This window comes from Lithobates pipiens, unplaced genomic scaffold, assembly GCF_037356315.1.
Source record: "Lithobates pipiens isolate NorthernLeopardFrog02 unplaced genomic scaffold, aLitPip1_a1.2 Scaffold_23, whole genome shotgun sequence".
NCBI classification, from domain to species: domain Eukaryota; kingdom Metazoa; phylum Chordata; class Amphibia; order Anura; family Ranidae; genus Lithobates; species Lithobates pipiens.
The window spans coordinates 92,419,078-92,441,807 of record NW_027507785.1 but is presented as its reverse complement, the minus strand read 5'-3'; the positions used below and the strand labels follow the sequence as shown (position 1 = coordinate 92,441,807).

Sequence of the window (22,730 nt, the reverse complement as noted above, 5' to 3'; positions counted from 1 at the left end):
TATCTTCTTGTGTATAACTCGTGTCGACTACTGAATCATGTATGTAACAAATAAAATTTGTATCAGGACTATCCCCCGGGGCTTGATACTCTCATTCTTTCACTCCACATAAACTGACCTTCCCAGGGACAATGTTGGAGTCTTACTGGCCATTAGAAAGCTACCACACATTAGTAACCATCTGAATTTTTTTTCAAATTTCAACCACATTTAGAGTCTAGCCCACCACCACCATTGTACGCAAGAACACCAAAATATCAGACAAAAAAAAAAAACTCCATAAGAAATCAACATTTATTGAATAAATATTGTATAAACAGGCTGACACAAGATAATCTTTTACACGCAAATGGATGAAATGATCTCTATCCATATCTATAACTATACGCACTAAACATTGAATTACACAGTCATTTTTTTTTCGTGCCCATTGTTAATTTCTTAAGGTTTTCATATCAATTTCCATATTCACAGGTCTATATTACGATCCAGAACATGCCACTTTAAAAGTCAGAACGAGAAGCACTATCAAACAGGGATGAGGAGTTCCTGGGGACAGGGAAAACTTACTCACGGTGCAGCAGAAAAACATCCAAACATCACCTCACACGAAAAAAAAAAAAAAACATATATTTTTTATTTTTACAGGCTTTGAGCATTTAATCTTCCATTAATAAACACTGCTTATTTTAAATAAAACAAAATTATGTTTTTGGAATCTCTGCATTCGGATTTGTCATAAAATACTAATGTACCATAAGTAAAATTCACAGGAGTCATAACAAATTACTTAAACAAAAAAAAATCCCCAAAATTATATAATAAATAAAAAAAAAGTTACAATGAAGATTCCTAGTTCACAGTGTTTATTATAAGCCCCAAGATTTAGCATCTATATTACATAACATCATTCAGCATATCAGAAAATATTATTATTTTTTTTTAAATGGGACGGCTGCCGAAAATTTGATACAGTCTTGCACCATTAATCATCAGGAAAAAAATGCCCTAAAATTGTACAAGAGTGAAAATTGGCACATACATATAAATTAATTAACTGTACAATTGAATCTGCCCATGATATACCTAACAGATCTCAAAACTCAAATAATGTCTCAATCTAGTTCAAGTATTTTTAATTGCAGAGTTAACGTAAAAACCTGGTTGTAAAGTGGGGGGGATGACATTGGGCCCCCTATGGGACAACAAGTTGTTCCAATTGTTCCAAGTAATTGTAGTCAGTATGAAAGTGCAACGCTTGTCATATGCTAAAATAAATATAAATATATCTGATACCTTCACAATATGCACACGATAATGAAAAGGACACATCGTTATAAATAGCTTTTTCATTTACACCTTGGCATTACATTCTTCGGTTAGGAATGAAAAATTAAGTACACATTATTTATCATAAATACATATATGATTTTATATGATCACTAATAATACTGATAGCTCTGTTAATTAAAAAAACATATAAGATGCTCCCATACATATCCAGGGAATTCTCAGCTAGCCAAGTGAGGGGAACTTAACGAGAACTGGAATATGGGTAGGGTTAGGAGTCTTTGGGTAAACGAAATACAAATAAACATATATATATATATATATATATATATATATATATATATATATATATATATATATATATATATATGCATATATATATATATATATATATACATACATCTCCATACACACACTTACACATTTAAAGGAAAACTCCACTTTTAATAAAAAATTCGATATTGTTAAATAGGATTGAAATACCATTAAAAATGACCATTCCATTTAAGTGCAACCATAACTCTTCAAAAATGAAAATGTCCCTTCTCATCCCATAGCATAGCCAGAGATTTTATATATACTATACAGTATGTGTACAGTAGAGCCCACAAAATCTCATCTGATTGGCTCACTACTTTCCCCATCTAAAGTGGAGTTTTTCTTTAAACATTTGGACACTGTTCAGTGTGTACTGATCTGCTGCCTTCTACAATCTATCATACACTTCCACTTCCCTCCATACGAAGATGTTTGTGTATGAGCTTTTTGTCATTATATTGGGATAATTTTTAATTTATTTTGCAAGTATAATGTAATGTAAATCATAACGTATTATAAGCGATATGAAAGAAAGGAAGGTGTTAGATGAATTTATATTATTTTTTCCAGTGAGCAATGAAAGATCCCTTACTCTCAGAACAATAGGAGATACATTAAATCAGCCATGAGTAATACATGTGGCATATTGACACCCAGGCCTAAAGGGAATGACTATTACATGACATGTTTATTCCCCTGGCACTGTGGAGTGGTGGTTAGTGACCACTATTGGGAGTTCTGGTGTAATTTTGACTACTAATATGATCAAACACAGAAATTCTACTAGAAGATAGATAGATAGATAGATAGATAGATAGATAGATAGATAGATAGATAGATAGATAGATCACATTTTTGGAATTTGGAGGTCTTTGAAGTCCATAATCAAAAGAGAACCCAATGCAGCAAAAATATAAAAAGTGAAAAAACTATTCGTCAGTCAAAAATAAAACTTGACTCCAGAATTTCTGTCTGTGACCCCATTAGAGGTACTTTCCTTTATTCTTTCGTCCTATGATGCCAGTACAAGAAATGGGGGATGCAACTGACATCAGAACAAAATGGAGCAAACAGAAATAAACATTGTACACACGGTTGGAGATTCCGACAATCAAATCCGCCGGAGTAATTCCGACGGATTAATTCCGGAAGAGGTCCGGAAGTGATGTTGCATACACATGGTCGGACTAAGTTGTCGGAAAATCCGATTGTACATAACGTGATGACGTTATTTCGTTACGACGGGACTACGTTCAGGCTAGTAGCCAATAGCTTTGGTCTAGGAATTTGATCTGAGCATGCGTGGCACTTTGTCCGTCGGAGTAGGCTACACATGATCGGAGTATGTCCGATAAGAGCATTTTGTCAGAAAATTTTACCGGCAAGTTGGAAAACAGTCTGATGCAGACCACACACAGTCGTAATATCCGAAAAAACGGTCCGATAGGAAACATTCCGTCGGAATCTCTGACCGTGTGTACAAGGGCTAAGCCTTCCACACTTTGCTAAAAATGTATGTTTATTTTTGCCTCCGTTGAAAAGATTTCACATCACTTCCTGTCTTGATAGAAATTCTCCCCTATAGGAAGGCAATTAAACAAACAATCCTTCCCTTCTAAATTTTTTTCAATGAGTTACTTTGCACTGTCTTATAAAGATGGATGATACAACAGGGGTTGGTGTTTGAGGAAGCTGGTTGGTGTTTGAGGAAGGGGTTGGTGTTTGAGGCCACACATGAATTGGAATTCAGCCAGTAACTGCTGAACCATCCAAATTTCAATCCATCTATGGCCAGCTTTACACTTCAGATTCCAAACTTTCTGCCAAAAAACAGGGAGGAGATGCAATATGCAGTAGTCCTTGCATACAGAACTCCTTTTACACAAGAATAGATCTCCTATGCCTATGACTGATATTGACATTGAGGACAAGCTCTACAAAAGTTCACTACATAGATCAATATTGTCACATACTTTTCTATCTGAATTCGTATTAAGAGTGCAGGGATAATTAATGAATGGATGAATTCATTTAAAGTATTTTTTAACTAAAAAAAAAAAAATACAGATTCTGGTCCCTTAAGGCAGATTAAACAGCACAATGCTTGTACTGTATAATCTACCCCCTTTAAACTGTAAAAAAAAACTGCCTGAACCTACCACTTCCTGTATCCCCCTCTCTGCACTGACCACAAATTTCAGGGCTGCTGAGCCCGACCACGGTGGTCAGAGTATGTCCCTGCGTCACCCACAGCCCTTCTATCAGCTCTCATCTCTCCCCCTCATTCCCTCCTCCTTGCCTGTTAGTTCTGTCTGTGTCTCTGTCCCTGCCCCCACCACCACTATTTGTAAAATAAAAAAGTTACAATGCTCACTGCCAGCCCCTCGATTATAGCCTGGTTCCACACACTGTATTATTCTTTTATAAAAACAGGGCTTGTAAATGTCTGTTTAGCACGATCTTCAGGCCGCTCTCATGACTCTCTGCCAGTTTTCAGGGCTACTGCAGGAGGGGCTGAGCAGCCATGTGATCTCCCCAGCTGACGTCAGAGGGAGATCTCAGTCCCTGAGCTGTACAGTGGCCGCAAGTCATGTGACCAGCCTGAAGACAGCTCTAAACAGGTATTTAGAAGCCTAATTTTTATAAAAGACTAACACAATGTGCTTTGCCAGGCTGTAAACGGGGGCCTGGCATAGACTTATATGAATGGGTTTACAAACACTTTAATGCTTAAAAGCAATACATCAGTTGTTATGGCTACGGTTGAGTGGGTTGAATCACATACTGATTTCTTAAAGTGGTTCTAAAGGCTATACACTTTTTACCTTAATGCTTTCCTTGAATTTGTATTGCCCCCTCACCCCACTGTATACTATCTTGATACAACACTGTGCCCATCTACATTATCTGCTCTCTGCTCACAGAGGCAGCAGCCATTGGCTCCCGCTGCTGTCAATCAAACCGTGTGAGCAGAGAGCAGGGGGCAGGGCTGAGCCACGCTGTGTGTGTCAATAACCACACACAGCCTGCATAAGGAATCAAACCCGCAGGTGTGCCCCCATAACAAGTGGCTTGCTCAGGGGGCACATGAAGAAGAAAAGAGCCAAGAGTGCCAGCAGGGGACCCCAGAAGAGGAGGTTCGGGTCATCTCTGTACAATACTATTGCTCAGAGCAGGTACATATAATATGTTTGTTATTTAAAAGAAAAAAACTTTACAACCACTTTAAGAGTACTCCAGAGGAGAGATCTCCCCACCATAGTTCCAAGCTCAATCTCCATCCCACAATAGTTTTTCATTCCTACTATAAGGTTTCCACTCTACCTTGTCTATAATGTTAAATTAATAAAAAAGATAAAGGGCAGAGTAGGAATCCCTTGTAAGTTTGCAGAATTAAGAACCCAGGAGCAGATATTTCCACATCTGAATCTGTGATAGATGTAAGATAGATGGTGACTGGCCACCCGGCATCTAAACCAAAATTGAGAGATACGGTTACGATAGAGTACCTCTGGGGTTTACTGATTAAAGGAGCATAGATTGGTCTCTTGTGAATAAGGTGAAGCTGTGTTCACTTTGAATTCTCCATCATGTTTAAGTCATTATAAAAAAAAAGGATTTATACTTGTGCATGACTGGATGAAGTGAAAGCAACATCAACAGATTCACCAGGATACTAAGTGAACGCTCTACTCCTTTATTAAACAATCCCTACAAAGTCTACCATGCCTGATCTTTGTATGTGTTGCATGATCAGTACACACCTACTTTATACATGATATACATAAAGAAAGGAATAAAATCCACACACATAACGCAATCAGAAAATTAATTCTGCATATTCACACACAATTTACAACAATTTTAACATGCAAAACACAAATAAAATATGATTGTTTTTTAACCGAAGAACTGGATACAATGCATATTATTTAAAAAAATTCATTAAGGTTCCGTCTTCTGATTAAAGTATAATCATTCCCTTTTTGTTTGGGCAGAGTAAACTTTTTGTGTTGCATACTTTTGTATTCCAACCTCAGACTACCCAACAAAATTGTAATATAGAAAAGCATTTCTCTGTTACAGACATCCCATGCAATGTCAGAGAAACATGCCACATTTTAATTTTATGTCCGTTTAACCCCTTTACTGCTTTAGAGGGCCTGCAGAGGTTACAGTATACAAAAGTCTCTAGCAGTAAGGGGTTAAATTTGCCTATATATTGATTAGACTTTCCAACCTGGCCCAGAGCACTTTAGGAACTTTGCTTTGTAACTGTGAAAGGGATCGGCCAACTGCTTTGGGGATGGTCACACTATTAATGTTTGGCAAGCATGTGCATTAGTTGTAGGTTCTACTCCTTGTTCCCTAGCAGGTTTTTTTTTTTTTTTTTTTTTTTTTTTTTAGGAGACCATATAAATGATGAAAAATGTCTGGCAGATGGCAAAATTTAAAGCACAATTCTGATAAGCAATAATTTCATTTCACCTGAATATATTATATAATTCCAACACAACAGATGGAAGAGTTTAAGAAAATATTATATAATTGTGGCCAGTGTACACCTGTCACAAACCTGAGCAATTTAAACTGAGCATATGCAAAATAAGCAGAAATAAAAACCCCATATCAAAGTAATCCAGATATATAGGCAGCTGAAGTTATACTTAGAACTCAATTTTTCCTGTAATGCCGCGTACACACGATCGTAATTCTCGTCGGAAAAAGCTCTGATGGTTTTCCTGACGGAATTCCAACGGAATTCGGCTCAAGCTGTCTTGCCTACACATGGTCACATCAAATTCCGACCGTTTATAACGCAGTGACGTACAACACTTTCAACGTGACTAGAAAAAGGAAGTTCAATAGCCAGTAGCCAATAGCTTCTTTCTCGTAGCTGAATCTGAGCATGCATGATTTGTATTATGTCAGAATTGCATACACATGATCAGAATTACCGATAGAAAGTTTTTCCATTGGTAAAATTGAGAACATGCTATCAATTTTTGGCTGGCGGAAATTCGGACAGCTAAATTTCGATGGAGCATACACACGGTCGCATTTTCCGATGAAAAGCTCTCATCCGTCTTTTTCTGCCCGGAATTTCCGATCGTGTGTACGCGGCATAAGAGTTTAGCTTGGCTCCACCCTTTCCTGCTGCCTTCTTCCCCCCGTTTATACCCAATAGTCTGCTTCATTGACCCATAGGGAGCTTCAGGAGGTGGGTCCAGGATTACATTTTATGGAGAAGCTGTACTACTGTATGTAGAAGCATCTTTCCAACACATTTGCAGTATGAATTGCCTTGGTTTGTAACAGGTTTACTTTAGACTGTAGACTATTTGATCCATCCTTTAAATCTGTTGAATCGTATAGACATTTTGCATACTGTCCATGATAATTCTTTGAAATGCTTGCTTCATCAAAACTTCTCAGTAATAACCTTTAAAGCGTAACTCTGAGCTAGTCAAAGAAACTACATGTGCCCCCAAAACCCCTATACACTACATATTTTGTCTAAGAGGAAAATCTAATACAGAGGAGTACTTTCCCTAACTTGTGGTCTTATGACAGACCATGTTCTGTTCCTCTTCTCTCTAGCTTCAGAATGTGGACAGGCCATCTATGCCCTCATGTACAATGCAGGAATGTTGGCGGTGAAAGCCCTGTACTGTTTATAAAGATGATGGAGAAAGGGCCATTGACACAACCAGTCAGAAACTGGCAAGAAGATAGGCTTCTGTCGATCATTCGTCATTACCAGGTGTCTTCATGACTGTGAACTAAGGTGGGTAAACCTTTGTATCCACCCTAGACAAAACTACTATTACAGTATATTCTGCATATGCTGGGGGAGAAACACGTTACATTTTTTTGGTCATCACTGTATGGTGGACAGGGACTTCTTAGATCTTTTGCTGTTTTATGGCTGGTTAAAGCAAAACACAAGTAAAAGAGAAAAATGTTTACTTTAACCGGTTTACCTGATTTGTAATTCCAGCCAGTATAATGATTTAAACACTTTATTGCCCGCCAGGTGGAACCCCTATTGCAGCTTCTTGCGTCACCTGCCTTCTCACTGGACAGAGGTGAGTCATGATGATGGTTTATTGCGAAATGAGTGGGCTGGAGACAGAGTGGTGACATGGAAAGTTGCAAAAAGAAACAACAAAATAGAGTTGTCACCTGATTGGCAGAACTGCATGAACCAGAAAACTGAATAGGATTACAAAGTGTATGTAGCAGTTTGCCTGAAAATCCACATAAGGCTTGCAGGAAGCTCACAAAACAGGCAACTGGAGCCACAAAACATGCCTTTGACTGTGGAAGTCCATATCCCTTGGTTATAATAATAAAAATTCGGAGAGGACAGAGGAGGGGACTGTTATCTTTGGAAGAAGGAAGTAAAGACATTTTTTTTTATTTGACATCATTAAACAGTGTTTTTCCAGAACATATTGCCATCCAAGTGCTTTAAAGATGGCAGTTTGGCTTTCAGGTGGGACTGTTTCAACTGACAATATGTATAGAGTGTATCACTAAAGTGAATTGCTTTTTTCGTTCCTGTGGGTTCTGACCACAATCACACAATACATGTAGTGAACACAATACAACAGTCACACATTGGCCACAGATGGTATTTTCTGCAGAGCTGCATCAGTGAGGTTTCAATCCGCAATAGATCACTTCTGGGGCTTCTTCACCTCTCTGCTGAATTTTCCTGTTCCTTAACTGCAATGAAAGAAAAAACATATTTTTAACACTCAAATGAGCTGATTTTCTAAAACAACGTAAAACAGAGCACACATGTAACCTAATGGAGAAAAATTAAGAGCAATTGATGGGGACTTTTTGGGTGCAACATGATAAAGTTTTCAGTTTTCATCTAAAATATGTTATCCATATAAAAACATATACACTATATGAAGATAAATTAATAAAGAGACACCTCAACCATTGAGAAATTGAACTTTGGATCGATGGATGTAATGTAACTCCATATCTTATGTTTACCAATAGTGAGAAGCTGTGACCTTCTTTATTACAAAATATGACCAATTGTACAAACCTTGTTTACTCCTGCAAGAAAAAGTGAATAAAAATTATATTTGCAAAAAAAAAAAAAATATGCACTTATGACCCAGTCCTTAGTTACACAGCGGTATTATACTGGTGAATCATGACCTGTTTCACCCATTAGGGCTTCTTCAGAGGATGAATTATCCACTAGGGTTCAAAGCATTCCTGCAGTAATGCACCAAAGACTTAATCATAAGATCTGAGCTATTCAAAGATGTTTTCACAAATATGTTAAAGTAAAAAGGACCTTGTACAGCCACAGGAGGCACATAAGGACCGCAAAGATCTTGTTTTTAGAAATAACCACATGAGGGCATAGAATCCTCCCTGAGAGGTATAGTGTCAGTGCACAGAGAACTATCCAGTCTGCAATGTACGTTGGCCCCCGTTCTCCAGCTTTAACATCTTTGTGAAAACATCTTTAAATAGCTCAGATCTTATATTTAAGTCTTTGGTGCGATACCATACATTACCTAGCAGATAATTCATCCCCTGAAAAAGTCCTAATGGGCGAAACATGTCGGGATTCCCCAGTATAATACGGTTATGTAACTAAGGACTTTGGGTCATAAGTGCATATGTTTTTATATGGATAACATGTTTTAAAACATTTTTCAATAAAAATGGCTCTTTTAATGAAAACTTTGTTTTTTATCATGTTGCACCCACACTGTTTAATGATGTCAAGTCCCATTAATTGCTCTTCAATTTTCTCTACATATTAAGGGATAAGTGATGACTCGTCCACACTAATCCATATAGTCACATGTAAACTAATATTACACTGTTACATATCAGACTAAAAATAATGTGAAAGTTGTTTATTTAGCCCATGGAGGTTTAGGGAAGGGGTAAAGGAAAAGTGTCTACATTTGAAAGTAATGGTAAGCCAATCAGAAACCATTGCATCTTCAGTTTATATTAAGTAGTCATGGTGTTTTAGCTGAGGATAAAACATAGGAAACAGCAAAATCAAACACTTTATAAAATGACCTCTTCGGGACGATGCCTATAGGTACAGAGAGGAAGATTACTGTAATCAAGTAACAAGTATAGGTACTTTTTGTGACAGGAGCTCAAAGGCCCTATGCTCATATTAAATAAAATGGCGAGCTCAGTTTGTGTTTACCATGTTTGCCAATTGTTCGCCTGATGACAAAAGAGAAACGAGCATGGGAATACGAATACTACTTCCAGGACAGTAATAGTATGATATGTGGGGCTTGTAGCCCAGAGTAGAGATATCTCACCATTCAGACATCATCTTGACATCAGCATCAGAGTGTGACCAGGAAATAGTGACACATAACTCTGTAGCTAACTGCTCCCTGCTAAAGGCTTGTGATCACATCTTCTGGAAGTGGTACATTTTCCAGAACTAACTTCCTTTGCAGCTCAGAGTATTCATGTAACAGAGTGCCAAGAGCTGTAAAGGAAGCATATGTTAGACGATCTTAAAAGGTGTGTACTAGGGAATACTTTGCTTGGTACTCTTTTTAAACACAGAAAATCTGTTCCTGCCATTAAAGGGCATATTTCCCTATAAATGACCCCCCTCCCCCTACTCAAACCAAAGGTTCCCATTACTCCTCTGACTAGTCCTGTATTTTGTTTTCTGCTTTAGATCTACCTGACATGAATTTTAAGAAAGTAAGCTGTAAAACATTATTTTTTACAGTACAGGTAAGTCATGTGATTCTGGGTTGTACATGCTCCAACGTCCTTGAAGAAGAGGCTTTATGACCTTAGACAGAGAGTAGGGATTGAATGAAAGCTGCATAATAAATGAAAAATAAAAAAACGCACTGTCACTGAAGCCAGGCTGTGTGTCTGAATCAGCAAGTACCACTTTTCTAATGTGGCTCCTCCTTCCCTTTCCTGTTTAAACAATAAATAAAATAAAAAAACACACGGTGGGGGTACAAGTTAGATAATATAGTAAGAATTCTCCCCGCCTCTGCCCACAGGGCCTAAGCAAGGATGTCATCATCATCCTTTTTGCAAGTCCCTGAAAAATGCTGGGTAGCCCAAACCTTGCGGAGTACACAATTGTACTGTGCTGCAGCATTTTCTTACAAGATTTGAAGTATTCAGCATTCTTGGTGATCCTATTGGCAAGATGTTGACTTCACCCCTTCTACTATGGAGGGTGAAGGAAAGATGAGTATATTTATATAACTTTTATTTCCCTACAGGCCTTGTTTTACATTTTATGCAGTGTTTCATCAAGGCAAGGGTTGTCACACTAGGAAAGCAGACCTTGCATGTACTGTAACCACTTGCCAGCCGAAATACATATATATATATATATATATATATATATATATATATACATATGTGGTTTGTAAGTGGTTTACTGGGGTTGTGGCTGAAACTATCAGCCATAACCTCAGTATCTTTTTCTCAGCCGGCAGGTAGCTTTCTCATTAAAGTGATCCGAGTGGCTAATTAAACTCCCGGTGCTCCCTGGTGTTTCTCTGGCCTACCATTCCCACATCGCACCCGAGAAATGATCCGATGGTGCAGTCGGCTGGTCAGAGAGGCAATCAGAGACTAGATCATCTCTGATTGCCTCTATGGCCTGAGAGGACCTGAGTGGCACCATGACGTCACTTCCAGTCTAGGGCGGAAGTAAACAATTTTTTTTTTTTAACAAAAAGATCAAAACATTTGTTTCTTTTTTGATCTTTTGCTTTTGAAGGTAAAGGAGAGACTTGAGGTCTTTTTGACTCCAGATCTCTCCATAAAGAGGACCTGTCATCCTTATTTCTATTACAAGGGATGTTTACATTCCTTGCAATAGGCATAAAAGGGATTTAAAAAAAGTGTCCCCATCCCGCAGTACTTGAACGCAGAAGCGAATGCATATGTAAGTTATGCATGCATGAGATATCACCGCAAACATTAGAGTGAGAGCAATAACTATAGTACTAGACCTCCTCTGTAACTCTAAACAGCTAACCTGTAAAAGTTTTAAAGCGTCACCTATAGAGATTTTTAAGTACTGTAGTCTGTTGCCATTCCACAAGCATGTGTAATTTTAAAGCGTGACATGCTAGGTATCTATATGTGTGGCGTAACATCATCTTTCATATTTTACAAAAAAATTTGGTCTATACTGTGTTTTGTTTTTTAAAATTTATTAAAGTGTATTGTTAAAAAGACATAAAAAAATTATATATATATATATATATATATATATATATATATATATATATATATAAAATTACACACACACACACACACACATATCTATATATATATATATATATATATATATATATATATATAGATATATATATATAGATATAGATATATATACATATATATATATGTGTGTTATTTTCTAGCAAAAAATACTGATTTAAACTTGTAAACAAAAAGTATCAGAAAAGGCCTGGTCTTCAAGTGGGTAAGGTTTGCTTTAACATCCTCATCAATAGCAAAAGTTTTGCCTTCACATACCCTGCTACTCAGCTCAGTTGCCAAAAGCCTACAGTGGTAGCCCTGTGTAAGCTCTAAGGTGTGATCTGGAGCTTACACAGGATTGAGAGTTCTCTTCCTACCCTCATATGACAGTACTGAGCCAATAATCAAACACCAGAACAAAGGGTGCTATTCGTATCAAGTATCTCTCTTTGCTCCCTATGACCTATGATAACAAATCAATAAGGGAGTGAAAGTAGGGAGTAAGTTAGCCTTTTCGCAACCTTTTCAACACAGCAAAACCCTTGAAATAACTTTCCAGTCTCAGGAAACCCCTGCTAAAAATGACCGCATCTACAATTTATGACACATTAGTGTGATGGTCTGTAGGAAGAATGTTCCTTACACTTGTGGTCATTGGGATGAATTACTCCCTTACAGATAGCTAAAAAGATAAATGGCGTGAGTGGGAACTTATCTGAGAGGCAGAAATTTCTCATTGCTTAAGGAACCTCTAGCAACCTCTGGAGAAATCCATGGAACCCTGGTTGAGAAACCCTGGAGTAAGGAGTATGTGCTGCTGGGGAGGGGGAATATAAGTGAACCTGTTTCTCTGTCCTTTATAGAAGATGTACCAATCTGACACCTGGAAGTGTCTGGAATTACCTTTTGTTGTAAGTTTAGTACCTTACTATCTAGTACAGGTGTGAAGTCTCAATAGCATTTTTATGTTTTACTGTGTTATACCTTTAATGCAAATACAACAATATATAATACAATAACATGCACTACTGTATCAAAAATAAGAAAGAATACATTTGTGCGTTTTATCTTGACCCTTTTAGCAATATAACAAGTAAACTTAAAGAGCATTTCTGAAGTTTTGTCAGCTGATAATAGAGACTTTAGTTGAGTATAGACAAGAAAATTGTTCAGTCTTTCCTCATATATGAAGAAACCGACTTTCAGCCAGCAGATTACACAGAAAATGACAGGTTTTTCTGATAAATGGGGAGAGCCGGCCTCTCACATCTCTCACTGCAGGTATGTGAATGTCTCTGTGATGTGTGCGATTCTGACTGCTCCATGCCTGGGGCTGTTCCTGGGCAATTACAACATTTCTGCAGTTGCAACATTATCCTCTTCCTAACAAAGAAACTGGGAGATCAGACAAACCACCTACACTGCTTGCTAATGATTTCAGATGCTACTTCAAATTCCTTTCCTTTAATAGCTAAAAAACTTAAAAGAACAGACAAACACAAACGATTATCAATAACTGATGAGATGGCTATTAGACATCATCATCTTAGCTTGGTGGAAGTTGAAAGATAAGGGAAAGCAGGGCTATAGCAATGCTGGAATTGCAGCAGCTGCCAGCAACCTGCTGCCCTCGAGCTGTGAAAGAACCAAAATCTCAGTCTACCCTGCTAGCTGTTGGTTGGCAAGGCAAGCTGTGACCTTGATTCATCTAAAGATCAAGAGCAGAAGGTTGGCCAACTCTAGGCTTCGTTTTTTCAGCACTCCCCAGCTTCATTTACAATAAGTCATCAAAGAAGAGGTCTAGACATAGTCTGAAAGAACCATTGAAGGCATGTAGTGGGAAATAGGCCCGCTACAGACAACATCTGCATTAGTTGTTTTGGAGAATCCACAAGCAAGGGTAGCGCTTGGATTTTTTTCTCAAAAAAGAAAGGCAATGTAAAGTACCATAAAAAAATTGAGGTATTGTGGAAAACAGGCATTTGGGAGAGTTCAAGGAAATCATCTGAGACTTCCCTTTAAATCCATCAAGGGTGCAAATAAACTAATTTAGAATGCAAAATTTAGCAGCCAGATTTGGGGTGCAATTTATTAAAGCCATTTGTTTTCTTTAAAAAGAAGTCACAGCATGAGTAGAAAAGCCTGTCCCCTGCCAGCAGGCTAAAGAGTTCAACCGTTGCTCCTTATAGGAAAGCAGTGACCTCTTTGCAAAGGTCCACCACACCCTCTGCTCAAGTTAGAGCCAGAGCTCACCAATCAACAAGGAACATGAACATTTACTGATCTCAGAACTTTAGGTCTGACTTAGAAGGGATAAGTTAGTCCTCTGCACTTCTTTCTCAAAGGGAGCAGGTTCACACAGGGTGTAGCAGCTTAAAAAAATGAACTGTGCAAACCCTCTGTTCATTTGGGTTTTAAAGGATAAGTGTACAAAAAATAATAATAGCACATCTTTTTGCAGGTAAAAAAATATGCATTTAATATTTTTTGTATTAGGTGCCTGTAAAGCATTGCACCGGCAATTAGGAGATTGCTGACAGGGCTGGCGCTGCCACTAGGAGAACTAGGCAGCCGCCTAGGGTGCACTGCTGTCTAGGGCGCAGCCACGGCCGCTGGTTCGTACTGTTTGACCTTGACCTACAGTAGTCCCTGACGTTGTATTATTTTTTTTGGATGCCTTTGTGGTCATGCAGACAGGTTGTCCCCCACATCCTGTTGGCACCAATGTCTGGAGCTAGGTATGCCACCAGACCGCACTCTTTCACGATGGCAACAGAAGTCATTGGTTCTGCTGTGGGTCTTGATCCAGGAGAGCACTGTGCATCAGGTGGGATACTGGTGGGAGCGTTGTGTTCTCTGCCATGGGGAGTATATAGGGTGGTTTGGTAGGTCATTTGGCCCTGTGGTGGCACTGTACTGGTGGTACTACCCTTTGTTTCTTTCCTTGGATGGTGCAGTTGGACTGGTAAGCCTGCTACAGCCTTGTTTTCATTCAGGAGAGTTTATTTAATCTCCTATATTTCTTCACATATATAACATTGCTGACTGGGACGGGGGGTTGGGGGGCTGGGGGGTGCAAATAGCTGGTCTTGCCTAGGGTGTAAATAGTTTAGCACCGGCTCTGATTGCCGATGCCATGCAGGTCTCCTGCACACACACATCTGTTAATATGCACATTCTGTATGGGTAAGCCAATATTGACAGGAAGAAAAATGCTCTACCACAGCGCTCCACATTGAGAACTACAAGCTGACGGCTGCTAAAGCTGTCAGGACTTGTAGTTCATTCATACACAGAGCTCTGTGTATGAATGACGCGGTCATGTGGGCAGAGCCCCACACAGCTACGCTGCTTTCAAAAACTGACAGCTAGTAGGGGGAACCTCTCCCCATACTGCTGCCACAGGGAGATGGGGCAGCGGGCAGCAGAGGGCGGCAGCTGCAGCAGTGGGAACGTGTTACATGTTCCATCCTAGTATCGAGGGAACTTATCCTCTAAAGATGTGCTAAAGATGTGGATTTCCTGTTTTGGGTGGAATGGGTCAGACCAGTTTAGGAATACATTGAGAAAGTGGAGACTAATGACAGTAAACAGTGTGACTTTTCTGCATGGTGTACTGAATGCCATGGTCATGTATTGGTGACCTAAGGTGTTTGATACTATATGTAACCCATACCCTTGTTATCTGCCTACCTAAAGCTTTTGACATTGTTTGTACAACACTCACTAAAGTTGCTGTTCTTTGATAGTGCTGTACAGGTAATTCCATGAACAGGACCACTTATATGTATGTATCTAGAGGCCAAATACGTTTTGAGAAACTATGTCACCGAACAGGGGTCAGGAATGATGGAGCTTAGAAGTAATTTAGCTGACCTGCAGGTCAGTGGCTGGACAGGCTTGTTCAAATTTTTGGTCATGCTGGCTGACATACCCCTTCAATGATCCTATTTGCAAGAAGTTCACGGCAAGCAATAACCTCTACTATAGGAGCAGACTTCTCTTAGGTAAAAGGTCAGGCACATATTTTGCCATTAAGATTTCAGACATATCAGCTGATCTTTACAGCATGTTCAGATTAGGAGTCATTTCAAGCAGTCATATACTGATGGGCCCTACACAGGTGAGTCTATTGGCATTTGCTGGTTGAGTGCAAACAGATAAAGCTATCAAATGGCTGCAATGTAAACTGCTGATTTATAATTAAAGATATTTTCCTGTTTTATTGAGAATGTACTAAATCCGTCTACTTTCCCACGTTTGCTGCTAGGCTGCTTTTCTTTCTCTAAGTCACAGTCTGCCTTAGGGATCCCATTGGTTTCCAATGCCAGCTGTATTGCACAAGCATAGTCTGATCTCACAAAACCAATGAACAGTAACAGGTTTTCAAGGGTTAGCTTAAAAATAAAAGCAGGGGCTGCTTCGGAAAAACCAAGTGGCATGAGCTAGCACAAAGGCTATCTACCTTTCCGATGTTGTATTCCGCTCTCATGCAATCCTTTACAAAACCTAATATATCAATAGCCAAAATGTATTTCTAAAGCAGCATAGAAGGATTAGTACTCCTGTCAGATTAGTTATTGCTTTTGATTCTTAGTAAAAAGAATGCCAGAGTTCCACAGAATTCTTAATTGCAAGAGTCATATAAGGTGTCAATGTGCTTCAGGTGTATAAGGGGCACCCTTCATCAGGATTTAAAACTGGAGAATAAGATAATCATAAAATTCTCCAGTTCATGTTTATCTTATCTTAATAAACTTCATTGGGACACTAGACATTTTGTGGGCCTCTGTCTACTAATTCTGGACATACTCTGATTGAAATTCAGCCAGGCTAAGAGCAACCGGCTGCATTTTGGTTGGTGCGTGGGTTTCCCATCTCCACAACTATATAATTGACTTCTGTCAAAGAGACAAGTTGTAACTTTTTCCCCGACAGCTTCATATGCCGCGGTCAGAATACAATCTTCTAGAAATTTTCAGGAGATTCGTCAACTCACAGTGTTTGTCTGGATGTAGGAATCTGTTGTTTCGTTTCCAAAATGGATGGATGACAAAAAAGCTAACCAGCATTAAAAATCTTAAAAGTGGATCTAGGATCCAGTCTAAGGAGCTGCCTACATATAAAAAAAAACCCAAAGGCATCTACAACAGTTTGCTGACCCATGGTCTCAACATCAGAGATGTGATCAAATCTTCCAATTGGGAGAACTGTCACAGTAATTTCCCCTCACTTTGGAGAGATTTCTTTTCACTTCCATTTGTATCTCTAAAACAAGTAAAAGGAAAACTAACTAATAGGACATAGTCAGCAAAAGAAAAACGGGGGGGGGGGGGGAGTATTAGCCATCCAAAAATGAAAAAAGGTGTGGGCTTTAGATATAACTTAAGATATTTAATATAAAGACCTATCGTCCTTTATTCTTGCAGGTCAAAGCCCAATATGAGTAAAAGTAATACAAATTGCTAGTGCTGATACATATGAAGTACTGCTTCAGGCAGTGGCGTAACTAGAACCTTCAGGGCCCCAATGCAAGAAACCATGAAGGGCTCCCCTGAACCCCAGCCAGGGCCCTTCCCTCCGAGTCCAGCGGTGGAACTCCAGGGCGTGGTCACAGATATGACCTTTGTGAGCCCTGTAGTTCCACCACTGGCATCAGTAGTTTTTTTTTATTATATTTTTTTTAATCTGGCTGGGGAGAACAGACATCAGACTAAGCGGTAATGCCTGGAGCAGGAGAGGGGTACTCTGAGGAGCCAGCCGAGGACACAGGTCATGCGGGGAATGCACAACTAAAGAGCAGCCAGTGCGATAGTCGAGCATGGAGCTCTGCTAGTCACCCTCCACCTCCAGCCACCCGTGTGCATGGTGCACTGGTACCCCTAGCTGCCTATGCTGCTGCCGGCCATATGTAGAGGGGGCTGCATGGGCCCCCTGCAGCACAGGGCCCAGTTGCGGTCGCGACTGCTGCACCCCCTATAGTTACGCCCCTGGCTTCAGGCAATATAATGTTGTGTCTTCTGGTTCTGGTATACTGGGGCAACTAGGAGAAAGGTGTCATTTGACCCACTTGCTCTGACCTCAGGTTGGTATGACTCCACCCCCAACCTCTGATTGGCTGACGATTAGCTCATTTCTATTTCACTATGCCTTCCCCTCCTATAATGATGCTCCTTGTCAGGACATGAAGTGACTGGTTTCTTCTTGGCTGTTTCTTCCTTTCCCTATCTTACGGGAGGTTGCAAACTCAGATACTTACACTGCTTGCATTTGAATAATACATTTAAAGTAAACCTTACACTACCAAACAAGGTTCTCCTTTTACCCCCCCCCCCCACCACCCCCTGCGATACCTCAACTTTTTTACTGCAGGTGGTAATGTTACTATACTTCCAGCTAGATACCAAGGAATACTGAGTACCCACAATCTCACAATAGGCCCACTAGCAAAGCACAAGAGTATATTCTCATGAGATTTAGAGTAGCTTACTCAACATTCCCCATATTGTCACTGGAAGGGGGACAATAACACTTTTTCCTAGGTGCTGTGGGAGGACCTTGAGGCAAGAAAAATATAAAATAACTTTTTTCCCACACTCTATTTCTTTCATTTTAGCAAAGCATTTTGTCATGGGCATGGGGGTGAAAAAAATAAGCGGACCTAGCTTTTTTAGTATGGGGTAACTTTAATGATGAATCAATAAAGATGCATTAATTTGTCTTTTTTACCTCCCTAGAGTATGGCTTTAAGCTTTTAATTTACCTTTACCTAATTTGTTCTGGTGACACAGTATGTATTGTTTTTTATTCCAGCTTTGTAGTATGCTTACAAGACTTTTTTAAACGCTTTTGTTGTTTTAAATTTTCTCAACATTTACTACTCCTTCCCAGCCTGGGAATGGGTGATTTCTGAATCGTTTCATTCAGAGCCCTATAAAGTCACTTGGTTGTTTTTCTACCTTCCTCTTCCTCTGTAGCCTCGGCACAAAAATCTTACAACTCAACACTAGACAGCAGAGGCACCTCTATTTTCTTTACTATAAGTCTAATAGGAATGCGGTCACTGGTAATGTGTCTTTTATAAATAGTATTTTTTACGTTTCTTCTGCGCAAAAATAAAAATAATAAACCTGAAATAGTTCAGGTTATTGATATGTAATAGTTTACCTTTTTCATTGTGAGTGGCTTTGTTTGTCTTAGCGCCCAATCACTCCAATTAATTTTGAAATGTACTCGTTTTGTACGTTGATATGCACTGCTAGCCCTTGTACACACGGTCGGACATTCCGACAACCAAATCCATCGGATTTTTTCCGATGGATTATGTCAGACGGATTTTGTCCAAAACTGTTGCATACACCCAGTCGGACAAAGTTGTCAGAAAATCCGATCGTACTTAACGTGATGATGTTATTTTGTTAGGACAGGACTACGTTCAGGCTAGTAGCCAATAGCTTTGGTCTAGGAATTTGATCTGAGCATGCATGGCACTTTGTCTGATCGGAATTCTCTACACATGATCGGACAAAGTCCGATCGGATCATGTTGTCGGAAAATTTTATAGCCCAGCTGGAAAACTTGGTCCGACGGAAACAGTTCGATGGAGCCCACACACTATCGGATTATCCGACAACACGGTCCTATCGGACATTGTCCATCGGAATGTCCGACCGTGTGTACAAGGGCTTAGATTTGTTTCTATCGGTTTATTTGTTGAGATGTGCTTTTAGTCTTTTTTTTCCAGTTATGACACTCAAAGCAACATGCCTATGGATGCTTTCATAAATCATCAGTCTGAAATGTGCTGTACTTTGGTGAAGCGGCACATGTTTATAGCAACTCATTCCCTTTTATTTTAATGAAACACTTTTTTTGCTATTTTATTTTAAGTTTTTAAGACAAATGTGTCCAGATCTAATCCAAGTAACTTTCTATACCGTCTACTCAAATATGAATTGTAAGTCACTCCATTTGTCCTTCTTCATTAAAGCAAGGGAAGGGCACAGTGACAATTCCTGCCTGTTCTGTACTGAGATTTGATGCATGCCCACAGATATGAATCCGGGGCAGATTTAAAATTCCTTTCCCCTATGCCAATTGTCTTGTGCAGCTTCCTCACCCCATCTCAGTGACTTGCTAGACATCAAAGCCACACAAATCATCTTGAGCTTTTAGGGGAAGGGGGAACTAACAGAGACAGTTTATCCACTTTGCGTCAGTACACTTAGTACAAACAGTTGCCCTGTTATGCTAGAAGTTTGGTTCTAGATCTTCAGACCTAGTTATGAATATGTGCTGTGTGAGTGTGGCTTTTTGCCACTCCTGGCAGTCTTGCCACCCTAGACCATGGCCTACATTGGCTATGTAGAAATCCAGCCCTGGATACCACTGAAGCAGGATAGAGGATGGCCACACAGAAACAAGTCAGTCACTGTTTACAGTAAATCTGTGGCTAGGCCATGCAAGCTGACAGTAAATAAGCTGCTGTATAAAACAAGCCCCAAAGCATAAGCACCGGTGTTGCTGAAGTTGTTTTCTTGGTAGCATTCTATATATACAGTATATAAACTATATATAAAGGAAAGGATGCAAAATCTGTAATATGAAAATTCAGTTTACTTGGTAATTAAAATGTCCAACAATTCTATATAAGCTTAATATCAATTTCAATTGATCTCAACTCTTTATTAAAGTGATACTAAAGCCTTGGGTTTTTTGTTTTAAAATAACAAACACGTTATACTTACCTGCTGTGTGCAGTGGTTTTGCACAGAGCAGCCCTGATTCTCTTCTTCTCGGGTCCTTCACTGGCACTCCTGGCCCCTCCCTCCTGCTAAGTGTCCCCACAGCTTGATATGGGGGCACCCGAGTTGAGCCGCTGTTGTCTGTGTCCATTCAGACACGGAGCTCCCCCTCTCTCACCTCATTGGCTCACAGACTTTAATTGACAGCAGAGGGAGCCAATGACACCCCACTGCTGTCTCAGCCAATGAGGAGAGAGTCCTGACCAGTCGAGACTCTTGTGCAACATCGCTGGATCGAGATGGGCTCAAGTAAGTATTAGAGGGGGCTGCTGCACACAGAAGGTGTTTTATATTAATGCATAGAATGCATTAAGATAAAAAAAAAACTTCTGACTTTAGAACCACTTTAAGCTACAATAAGCAGTCAAGGGTGATGCCACAGATTCAGGAATTCCTTTGAATCTTCAGTCCGACGACTAACAAGTTAAGTATGAGTTAAATAGAGGGTGTCAGCATGGTAAAAATCTCAATATTTTGTTAACTGTTGTGCAAGTGGCCACCCATGATTCTGTTTTGTATGAAAAAAACATATGTGCTGCATCCATGTCAGCCAAAGGCTCCAACAATATGAGCAAGGACAGGCAAATGTTTCTCCAGGTGTTGTATTTGACACATGACACATATAAACTAAACCATCAAATAAATAGACCATGTCAGGATAGAACGATGGAAACATCTATTGTGGATTTTTCTTTTTGAAAGAACAAACTCGAGGGCCATCATCATCATCCCTCTTTTGGTTAGTTGATGATGTGGAATAGGCATGCATATATCTTATTCCTAGTAACAACTCACTATGTAGAGCAGTATAGAAATGAGGTGCTAGCCCATTTGTATGAACCCTCAAAAACAAGTCATCAGTGATAGTCCCAATATTTATATGGTAACAGGTTCCCTCTAAACCACAGCTGTCAGGAGACAGATACTTTGGTTGTCACTGTTGACCTCATTGTGAAAAATCTAGCTGCTTTTCTTTTTATGACTTAAAGATCTAAATCACCCACCACCGCCACCACTCCACTTACCAAAAAAAGAAAAAATCCACTAAAAAACAAAACAATTTCACGGACTTAGACCTAATATGTAGTCAATGGCATAGCTATGATTGGTATTCTACATCCCTTGTGTACATTTGTTTACACCGCATCCCACAATGCTGTTCCACTTCCTTTCCCCCCAGTGTGCATCCAACAGTGAGATTCTGTATCAAGAAGATGTGGAACTGCTGATGACCATTGCATTATTTTCTACACTTGGTCATGTGACATCATGGGTCAGAACTCATGATCAATTGCAGTGGTTCAAGGGGGATCTTGTTATCACTCCATCACCAGCCACATGCTACATTCTTGCATTCTTTAGTAAGGGACAGTAAATGCTTGGGGTTCCTCAATGGCCTGGCCTCAGCTGCAACCCCTGTTTTTACTAAATCCCTGCATGCAGGAAATGTGATTGCAACATTTGATTATATATGTGCTTCAAGTCAACAACTCCAAAACCACTCAACGTGGAAGTGCATCATTTCAGTCAGGCAGCTAGCATTGTCAGATGGTGAAGAAAGCTATGACGAGTTATATAGTAGATTACTATGCCCGTTAATTTTACACAGTAGAACCATATAGCTAAACTGACCATAATTGTAGAGTTCTTTATTTGGTAGGAACCTATAATTAAGCCATTGGTTTATATGCCCAGCATCAAAGAAATAATGGTGAGTAAGGTGATGTACAACTAAAATGTCTATTACACCTGGTATTACACCGCAATTAGACAATTTCTTGCAATTACTTGATTGCAATAGAAAAGCAAAGTAAAGGAAGGTAAACATGACTATGTGGAGAGTGAACTGTTCTGAAAATTGATGGTAGCACAGCATTCATACAGGGATTCTCAGTGTAGCAATACACAATTGCAGTTTGGGACTGGATCACTAAGGGTCACCATGGCTAATTCAAGGCGTTATCAATGAAATGACCATAAAAAGTATGTCATTTACAGCTGCAGGGTGACTCTAGTTGGCCAGGTTTGGTTTTGCCCAGCCACCATAGC

General features: G+C 39.5%; 1 protein-coding gene across 5 annotated transcripts in view; it reads right to left on the bottom strand.

Annotated features, from left to right (window-relative positions):
- Positions 1–276: 276 nt before the first annotated feature.
- The window catches only part of ERC2 (ELKS/RAB6-interacting/CAST family member 2), a 1,374,577-nt gene continuing 1,352,123 nt past the window's right edge, over positions 277–22,730 (bottom strand). For all 5 annotated transcript variants that reach the window (XM_077452044.1, XM_077452047.1, XM_077452045.1 and 2 more), the window contains one exon: positions 277–8,340. The gene's annotated coding sequence lies outside the window, so the exon portion shown is untranslated. The remainder of the gene's footprint in view (positions 8,341–22,730) is intronic.